The sequence below is a fragment of the Brachyhypopomus gauderio genome, chromosome 4 (assembly GCF_052324685.1).
Source record: "Brachyhypopomus gauderio isolate BG-103 chromosome 4, BGAUD_0.2, whole genome shotgun sequence".
NCBI classification, from domain to species: Eukaryota; Metazoa; Chordata; class Actinopteri; order Gymnotiformes; family Hypopomidae; genus Brachyhypopomus; species Brachyhypopomus gauderio.
In genome coordinates this window covers 14,449,043-14,458,946 of record NC_135214.1, presented here as the reverse complement: position 1 = coordinate 14,458,946, position 9,904 = coordinate 14,449,043, and the positions used below count along the sequence as shown (strand labels likewise).

At 44.7% G+C, this 9,904-nt stretch overlaps 1 long non-coding RNA gene across 2 annotated transcripts; it reads left to right on the top strand.

Annotated features, from left to right (window-relative positions):
- Nucleotides 1-525: 525 nt before the first annotated feature.
- LOC143511606 (uncharacterized) lies at nucleotides 526-3,241 on the top strand. Of its 2 annotated transcripts, none has more exons than XR_013130188.1 (3): nucleotides 526-618; nucleotides 1,979-2,079; nucleotides 3,052-3,241. It is a non-coding gene; the product is annotated as an uncharacterized LOC143511606 (long non-coding RNA). The 2 variants fall into 2 exon arrangements; XR_013130189.1 differs by having other exon boundaries at nucleotides 2,948-3,059.
- The last annotated feature ends 6,663 nt before the right edge of the window (nucleotides 3,242-9,904 follow it).

The following is a 9,904-nucleotide window of genomic DNA, read 5'->3' as shown; positions in this document are numbered from 1 at the left end:
GCCCCGTCAATGTCCTTTACTAAATGGATTTGTAATGCGAGTGAAAAAATGTGAAGCTCCACTAGTTCAGAGAAAGATAATTTATTCCCCCACTTTGTTTCTAGGGCTTGGGTTCATGGGAAGAGGCCAGTGCCAAAGTGGGGTTGGCTGTGGGACAGGGATCCCCTTGGACCCCTGCTTGGCTGCTGCACTGTTCTGACTTCACACACACCGCACCTGAGTACACAGATTTATACACAAGCTTTGCGCTGGAGCCGGAATATTCTACTCACTGCTTACTGACATCATTACAGCTGTTGCAGATTTTAAAAAGAACTGGATGGGCGTACAAATGGCCGGAGGCCTTAGATCCCTTTTTCTTTACACGCTCGCTCTCTCTCTCTCTCTCTCTCTCTCTCTCTGTCTCTCTATGTCTCTCTTTCTCTCTTGCTCTCTATGTCTCTCTTTCTCTCTCGCTCTCTCTCTCCCCCTCTCTCTTTCCTTGCTTTGGCTTTTCCCCTCTGCAGGCCAGCAGACAGAGAAAGGGCCCTGTGCAGGAAGCATTCAGTGCCTCAGGACCACCGAGCCAGAGCCAGGTCATCGTAACCCCAGAGCAGAGCACACACATCTTTCCAATAGGTGAAAAAAAGCAGGCGTCCCCAGTCCCAAAGGGGACTTCATGCTCTCAGTCTACTCAATGTTTCCGATGTCTTTTTAAATGGAATTAATTGATCCCACCCTTTCAATATTATAGAGTCACATGTTGTATCATATAGACCATATCACATTACAGGGATTATGCAGATATAAACAGTTGGCATTTATTTTGAAAGTTTGCTCACTGCTTGTTAACTGATGCCCAAGACGACCTATCTGGATTCAGCTTCTTGTTCAGAGCCTCCCCTAGTTTTGCTCCTTAGGAATGTTCATAAAGAAATGTCAGGTTCTGGTTATGGATTTCAGAAAGGCAGGGTTGCCAACTCTCGCGCACTGAGCGTGAGACACACGCATTTGACCGTTTTCACATGCTCTCACGCCACACTTCCGATATCTCACGCCGAAAAAAAAAATCTAGTTTATTTACCTCTGATCCATATCTATGATTCAATGAGTTACTAGTTCGCTCTGGCGCCAATCACCGGCAATCGATAGATCGCGATACAACACTTAATTTGTGTCCATTTTACGTCCAGCTTTTAGGTTTGCACTGAAATTAATCAGCTCTGCCAACTTTGTGTAATGTGGCTGTAAATTCCCCTTGACATACACACCCTGTTGTGTGCCACTATCAGACAGGGTTTAGCCCAGGTGGCTGGCGTCAAGTCTTTCCCAGGGTGAGCTATTAACTAGGTGTTGGATGGCTAATGCCATCTGTTTGCCAACAGCCAACATGGTCAGTCATAGATTATTGAGTGTGTAGTCAGCCTTCAGATATCGGAATAAACACACAGAACTGCACTGGTGCTTGAAAACAAATGGCCTACTATTGGCAGAAGAACAGCCTCCATGTTGAATTAGGCTCATAATCACTATTGTTGATGTAGCAAAGAACCTTTAGCCCTTTAGACACAGCGACCATGTACTTTTAAGGTTGTTTGTGGTGAACCCCACTTTAAACTGGGATGTACTCACTGACGTGCTTCTTCGTGTAATATGTCATGAACAGGAAGTGAAATCTTGTTGCAAACATGGATTTAAATGTGGGGGTTGTTGGTGTAAAAGTGGAGTTAGATTTCTGGATAGACAGCACTGATGGAAACGATTTTGTTAAGGCCAATGTGAGAAACAGCATTTGGGCTTAAAGTTGTATGTGTCTTGTGTTCATGCCATAATGTAGTTTGAACCAGTTGTTATGGTATAGCTTATAGTCATTGTGGTATAGTTTATAGTCATTATGGTATAGCTTTGAACTGTCATTATGATATAGTTTTGAACATGAGTCACAGCACTTAAACGACATGATTCAGTTCACTGACTAATTGAATCGTTCATCACACAGGTCAGCTGTGTCGGAGCAGGAAACATGCTAAGCCGTCTGTTGCTGCGCTAACCCAAGACAGCAGTTTGACCTCCCAGCAGTTCAGTGTCATAGTTGTCAAAGTATGTTTTTCCATCTGCACAATGACGCCACATGGCCCTCTGTGTTGGGTAACAGAGCAATATAATGTATCTATGAAATCAGAGATGATTTTGCTTACTGGTTGCTGTGGTAACAGGACAGGACACTCAGTTGGCCAGTTAAGCTTCCTTTCAAATTCTTGCATGCGGTTCAGGGAAATTGCGATCAGATCATAGCATACTGTTAATTTGGAATTGTGATATTCCACTTAACATTCATAACTTTTCAAGAGAGCTCATCTCATATATGAAATCCTATTTCTCTATTGATGAGGTTATGCTGGATTCAATTTAAGCAGAAAAATAACAAGATGATTATTCACTAACAGCAGACAAAATGACTGTGAAACTATGTAATTAAATTCAAATCGTTCCCACGATAACGTTTCTCAGTATTTATGTGGAATAATTTAATTACAGTTGCAAGGAGTTCTGATTTTGGAAAATATTAAATTGATCTGATGTCAATCTCTGCTACATTAGATGTTGCAAACTAATGAGACAAATTATGAATCAATATATGGCAAAAAAATATGATGCATTCAGTATTATTCAATGCAAATGCTTTGTCAATAGAATCCCATTAAACAAATATGTGGCCCATATGAAATATTATTCCTAAATATTTTCAAATGTATACATAAACATGCTTCACTAAGGACTATAGTGTATCGTGACCACCTGAGCACTGATATGCAATCTTTGTTTATAATATGGTGTGTATAAAATAAGCCACCACCTGTGGAGATGCTTCATGCAGCCACTGTGGAGACGTAACCTTTAACAAACACTGGGCACTTTAATATGTGACTCACCCTCAGTTTATTGTCCTGGATATGTTCTTTTCAAGGACCTGAGGTCCAAGCTGACTGTGCGGGCTCTCGGCTCTGGTTCAGGACCAGTTGTGACACCCTTTCATTGCAGCTGGCTGGGTCCGATTGCTCCTTTGTGCAGGTCTGAAGAAAGATGAAGGGTATTACACCAGACAGGCCTGGAGGCGGAAAGAAGACCTGGCTCTGTTCGTAGACCTGGAGGCCCCCAGTCAGCTTTTAGACTCATCGTGGAGAGGATTCTGAGATATGGGATGTTTTTTTAAGGTGAAAGGAAAATGCCTTGTCTTCTTGTAACCTTACCCAGAGCCAGAAAGATGACACTTTATCGTTATTTAAAATAGTAGAAATAAGTAGATATGCAGTCTTTAACGTGCTGCAAAGACTTCTGTGAACGTGAGAGAACTATAAGAATGAATAAATGAAAAAAACACACTGTCTTGCCACTGTCAGTTATTCTAATATAAAAGTGTGTAACACAAATCTCCAAAAAAAGTTACAGAAGGAAAGTTTAAAGGAAGCTGAGGAGGATTTTTTCCTTTTTCGTCTGCTATGACAAAACTACTAACTCATGCTAAACCCCTGTGGTTCTCTCGCTGGAAGAGTGATGGTGTTGAAGGTGATGCACAGAGCAGCTTCAGGCCACAGGTCTCCGTAGATCCAGCACACGGTTTGACAGATGGCCTCCACCCCACCGGCCTGCCACCATAAGGATGTATAGCACTGCTCCTCACAACACAAATAACGTACGCTCAGGGGTTGTCATGGTGACAGATGAATCACCAGGCCCCGGGAGGTGGAACAGGTTAGTCAGTGAGACAGCACTTTAAATGGGACCGGGAGTTTCACGCCAGGAAATAAACCCGCGTGTTCATCTGAAAAAGGGTTTTGTTCAAGCAGTCGCATCGAAAACTCGTCAAATCAGTCGTTAATGGCTCGTTACTGAAAAACAGAAATATGCTGTGAGAAATAAATAAAACAAAAAAAATAAAAATAAATAAATAAATAAGGTCTAGAAGGATGAGTTTTGTTCAACTTTGTCAAATTTGCTGTTGAATCTCTGATCCCTTTCATGTGCCTGTAGTGCATTCTTGTTCAGCATGTGTGTGTTCATACAAATATGATTAAGAAAAATAACACATTCTAGGACATTGTTTTATTTGATCACAACAAATAAACCTATATATGAATGTCCAACACATCAACAGGGTTCTGCTTGGAATCACATGCAAGAAAACATATTATAACCTCACCAGCACCCCTGAGTTTGGACCTCCATGGGTCATTGCCTGGCAACTGCGTTTTAAAAAACAAACAGGCTGCCCAAAACCTGCTATCAGCACTCCACGTTCACACATTTCAGACCCATTCTGCCTGGCTCCCATCACTCGCCATGTGACACTTCAGGTCATTAACAGACAAGCACAGGCCCCAGATCAGGCATGCGGTCCCACGCACTGCCAGAGTAGAGGGCACGGGTGTCTCAGCACAGGTCTGAGATCAGCACATAGCACAGTACCACTGCCAGGGGTACAGCACACATCAGAGCTCAGATCCCAGGCCAACTCTGCAACTCTGTGCCCCGAATGCTCAGATGCCTTCAGAGCCTTCATATATTCATATAGCCTCCTATATTCATTATCGGTCAGTCGTTTCTCAGTTCCTTCGGTGGTATTTATGATCTGCATCTCTCAGCAACACCTCTTTTCTTTATCATCTCAACAGCCTTCTTACCCTGCTTGAGGCTTTCTGTAGAACTGATGCTGATGGTGTTCATTCCAACTCTTCCCATCGGTGAAAGGGTTAACTAAAACGTACAAGTGAGTGTGGAAACAGCTAAAGACTTGCTGACATTCACATGTGGACTGGCAGCTGTGCACAGAGGCAAGAGTGCGAATCTGCTCCTGAGCGTTTACGTGACGAAGGCCGTAGGGGCCAACCCTGAGAGGAGCAGTATATGAGAGACGCCTCTGCACAGGCCCGTAGCCCCACGGGGGCCTTCAGGGAGAGGCTAAAACGTGGAAAAGTGTTGCACTGCACCAGGGGATCCGAAAGTCTCACCACTGGCTCTTGTAAATGCCTGGAACAGGAGGCAGGAAGTGAGGCAGGTCAGAGTTACCTCCGAGAGAAAGAGCAGGTCCTTCCACAAACAGCACAATACAAATCACTGCACAGCAGCACAGCAGGAAAAGCACTTTACTGCAGGCTGCCATCAGCCCTGCGCTCCCGCCTCTTTTCCAGATGGCCGCGTGGAGCCCGCGACTCCTGCTTCCTCCTTCGCCTCCAGCTGTCCCGCTCCGTCGCCGAGGGGACGCCAATCATCCGCCGCCACGTGGGAGACCGCCGTGGCCGACGTTGTCACGTCGACGCCGTTTCCCGAGCCTCCTGCGCCAATACCGACGTCGCGCCGATCAGAGCGCGGACGCAGAGCGACGTCAGTCGGGCTGAGCGAAGACCCCTCGTTCTGGAGGGCTGCGGTCTTCAGGGCGCAGACGCCCGAGTCTGCATCCGCACGCCCACATCCCTGAACACACGTGCCTTGTTCTCACGCCTTCTGTTTATTGTGCTTCCATAATTTAAAAACTGGCTGAGAATTACCACATACACGACCCAGACTAAAGTGTGCGACAAAGCTTTTCTAGTAAGTGTTGTTCTAAGATCTGCATGCATAGGTCTGGTGTGATTTTAGGAGCAAGACACACAATGTAGCTGCTTCGTTTTGTCTGTATCATGAAAAATAGAAATAGGAAAAATGGCTCAAACACGTTGCGGTCTAAATGAAACCATTCACACATTCTTCTGCTCCTTTGGGCTTGTGCTGCCCGTTCTACCACTAATAAGTTCATCCAAACTCCAAGCACTGTTTTTTTTTTTTTTTTTTGCATGAAAACGCTGCAATGCAACAGAGTAATACTGCAGCTGAAGGTAATTATGTACATGAGTTCAGAGTGTCCAGGAGAGGTGAAATTAGACTTATTGACCTACAGATAAATCCAGGAAAGAGAGGAAGGGGAAGCTCAGTGAATTAAAGTCTTGGTTGTTCCTGGCGTCCTACAACACGCCATCCCTGGTGTAAATGTGAAGCAAAGGCCGCCTTACAAATTGCTTTGGGTCCAGGAATGGCTTCTGACGTGTGCTGAGCATATGTGTTCCCACTCCTGTCTCCTCGTGGTGAACGTCGAGATGAGATTTAACAAGAAATGCCCTTTGACCCTAGATTATAACGTCTGTCCTTAGGCTGTGGGACTGGTTAATGTGATAATCCTGCTGTGTAGTATATTGGCTTTTGCAAATACAGACTGACTGACAGTTTAATAAATGCGCATATGTCCTGAAAGTTTAATTGAGCTGTCCTTGGGAATGCCAGGATATCTGAAGCCAGCTGACATGGTTATGGCCTCAGCATCTCGGTTTCACCCCTGGAATGTGATTCAGGCTGATGGAAGTAGGCAGAATCTTTTGCCAAGTGTCTAAAAGACAACTTCAGTCCTTCCATTCAGCAAATGGGATCCTTCCCAGCTCAAACAGCTACTGCTGGGTGCCTGATTCCGAAGTTAAATAATTGGATCCAGGTGTTCAGACACAATGTGAAATCCAAATCCTTTAAAGGTTCACATTATTCAAAATTATGCTGCGAAAGCTGTAGCCTACTTGTATCTTATCGGATGGTAAAAGGGAAAAATAAATAATTGAAATGTATTATGGTAATGTTCATATGCTTTTTTCCCTGACATCTGCACATGTGTGAACTGTGTGTGTGTGTGTGTGTGTGTGTGTGTGTATGTGTGTGTTCATGGGTGCATTCATGTGAATATACATCTCTTTATGTAAAAAGATGTGTTGCATCTGTTGCTCCCTCCCTGAGGTGAGCGTGTGAGTGTAGAAGCATGCTAATGTTTGTGCGTGCCCTGCCGTCTTTGTTCAGTGGTGGTTTGGGGCGTAGGGTGGTGTTTTGTCCTCTACGTTCTTGAGGGGACGGCCTGAGAAGCTGGGAGGAACGAGGGTCTGGTGGGGGCTGCTGAGGCTAATGAGAAAAGTTCAGAGAAAGTCCAGCCACACAGATTCAATCTTCTGTAAGTACACAAAAGCACACTGAATTCACATCCAAGCACAGCGCAAGCGGAGAGGCAGCAGGTTCGAAAGTTCAGCCATCTTCGCCTGCCACCATCTTCTCGAACAGCCGCTCTCTTTCCCGTGTCACACGGACTAATTTGCTTCTTTTAGTCAACGCGAGGGTAGAATAATCCACAGGGAATACCCAATGAACTCCCTCAAAAGACCTGTCCTTTCCACATCTTAATCAACACGTAACATATGCAGATTGGTTTTAAGTGGCAGCAGGACCATCCACATGGACAGTGGTTTACAGTGCAATAAAGTTGGTGTGGACTGTGTAGCACAAGTGTGAAATCAGTTCATTCATCACTCTCCTAAACACCATTTGGGTGTCACCTTTCACAGGAGAAAGAGTGTCAGTCCCCCTGTGAGGACAAATAATGAGATTGCAGTGAACCTTTTCAAGCATTTATCCACTCTTTCGAACCTTCGACCTAATTTAGCCTGAGAACGCAATCACAGGCCTCTAAAAGCGTCTGATGCCTAAAAGCAAAAATCTGTTCCCATTTCTTCTTTTCTTTGATTTTCTCTCCCAGCAGTGCCTGCTCGGGATATGAATTCAGACACACTGCGTTTTTTTTTTTTTTTTAAGTATACAGCAAGGTATCTCACAAACACTTCCCCGGGCTGGGTTTTGCCACGTTGCCACGTTGTGAGTATGAGCTGTGCTGGGCTTGTGGGTCAGGGTCTGGCCTTCCTCCAGGGCTGCCTGGGCTTCACCCTGTTAACCTGGTCTTTACGCTCTTACCCTGGGTTTCGCACTGTTACCCTGGTCTTTACGCTGTTACCCTGGGCTTGCCCTGTTGCCCGGGCTTTACCCTGTTACCCTGAGCTTTACCTTGTTACCCTGGTCCTTACCCTGTTCCTCTGGGCTTCACCCTGTTACCCTGGTCTTTCCCCTTTTACCCTGGCCTTCACCCAGTTACCCTGGCCTTTACCCTGTTCCTCTGGGCTTCACCCTGTTACCCTGGGCATCACCTAGTTACCCTGGGCTTTGCCCTGTTTCATGCCCAGATGCTGCTGCCTCGAGGCTTACCTCCTGTGGGCACTACGCAGCCTGTCCATGGTGGAAGGCAGGTACGGCTGATCGATTTCAATTAAATCGCACGAAAAACAGGCTACCATAGACTAAAGTGAGGACCAGACGAGTGATTAAAGCCATCTGGTGTGTTCCGTTGAGAGCGACTAAGTGTCCACAAGCGTTTGGTTTTAATGACTTCTTTGACTGCATTGTGCTGACGACCTGACCTGCTACAGAAACTGGGGCATTATCCGTTGGCTGAGTCCACGCTCTACTCGAACCCATCAAGTGCAAATCTGTCCGAGCTAAGGCACGGCTCCTCTCCTCACACAGCCAAATACTGTTTGGGATGGAGTTCGAATTTGCAGAGACATATTAACAGCCCTGCTGCTCTGCGCTGATGGTGGAGACAGAGCAACTATTTCAAGTGTCCTGGTATGCTGTGGGAAGGCCGATTGGATTGTGTATCACCCTGGTCATGCTAAAGACAGCTGCTGTAGAAGTACAGTAGCACACTCTCACCGCAGCTGACCGAGCTTGAGCTGGAGCAATTAATCAGAGGTTAACCGGACAAACCTCACACGGGATCTTTAATTTGTTGTACCTAAACCCAGTTCTGAAAAAGCACCAAGCACAGCAAAGCTTTTCTAAAAGTAAATATGTTTATGGCAGAGCTTTGCCAAGGAATTTCCCATGACATTCTCCAGGACGTACATAAAAATGCGCTTTTAGAGCGTAGACGTGGAATTGGAGGAAAAACGCTGGTAGTGAATAGAAAGCACCAAACACATGCGTTGATATATTTTCTTATTCACCACAGAGCCATTTGTTCACTTACTGTGATTAGCAAACCAGAACCAGCTTCAGCATGGATGGGTTCTCAGATGTGTTGTGATTGAAACACTAATGCAGTCACCAATAAGTGACAGCAGGACAGATATTGAGAGGATGCACTACTTTTTGAAACATGCACATTTCTCTCTCTCTCTTCATATGTGAGTGCCAGTAGTGACTTCAAATGCCAGTGGATCAAACTGTAATCTGAACTGTGAACCAAGAGAAAATGTGTGTGAACTTTGCTTCTTATGCACGCACTGTGTAAAGTAAGTGTAAGAATAGGGGTCACTCCGTTTAGTGGATTACATTTTTCAAACCCAGTCTTCATTTGGCTATAGTTTGAGCATACATGCTGTCCCTTGTACACACACTGTGAAAGCATGCATATATATACTTTCAATTATATTATGTGAAACTGAATAAAAAGTTCAGTTCCAACCTTCAAGATTGCACCATTAAAGGTTTAAGAACCAAGTCCATAAGCAGATCCAGGATCAGGCATTTGTCTGGGTGAGCATGACATCATATTTTCTGAGGGCTTCATCTCATTTTCAGTATTGTGCTTCTGGAAGGGAACACTGGGGAGCGGATCACCTGCACACAATACGCTGAAGATTGGAAGACACAAAAAAAAAACATCTCAAATTTTCCTTTCACTAGCTTGGAGATTGGCTATCACAGCAGCACACTGTAAATCTGCACTGTTATTGCATTTTTCCATTTTGCCATTGAAATGGAAGCCTCCAACTCTGCCTTGAGATATCTGATCGTACACTGACGTGGAAGGAGTAGGTCCGAGCGTTAACTGTTTGGCGTAGACATGTGGGTTATATAGATGAAGATCAAACATTTAAAAAAAACTTTGCTCATGTATGCTGATTCATACTGTCATTCATAATTCGTACTGTTGATAATGGCTAAATCAAAACACTGTTTAGAAATGTTTTAGCAATAGCAATCTTTGCATTTTGAACCCAAATATGTTTTCAGAATTTCTCTGTCG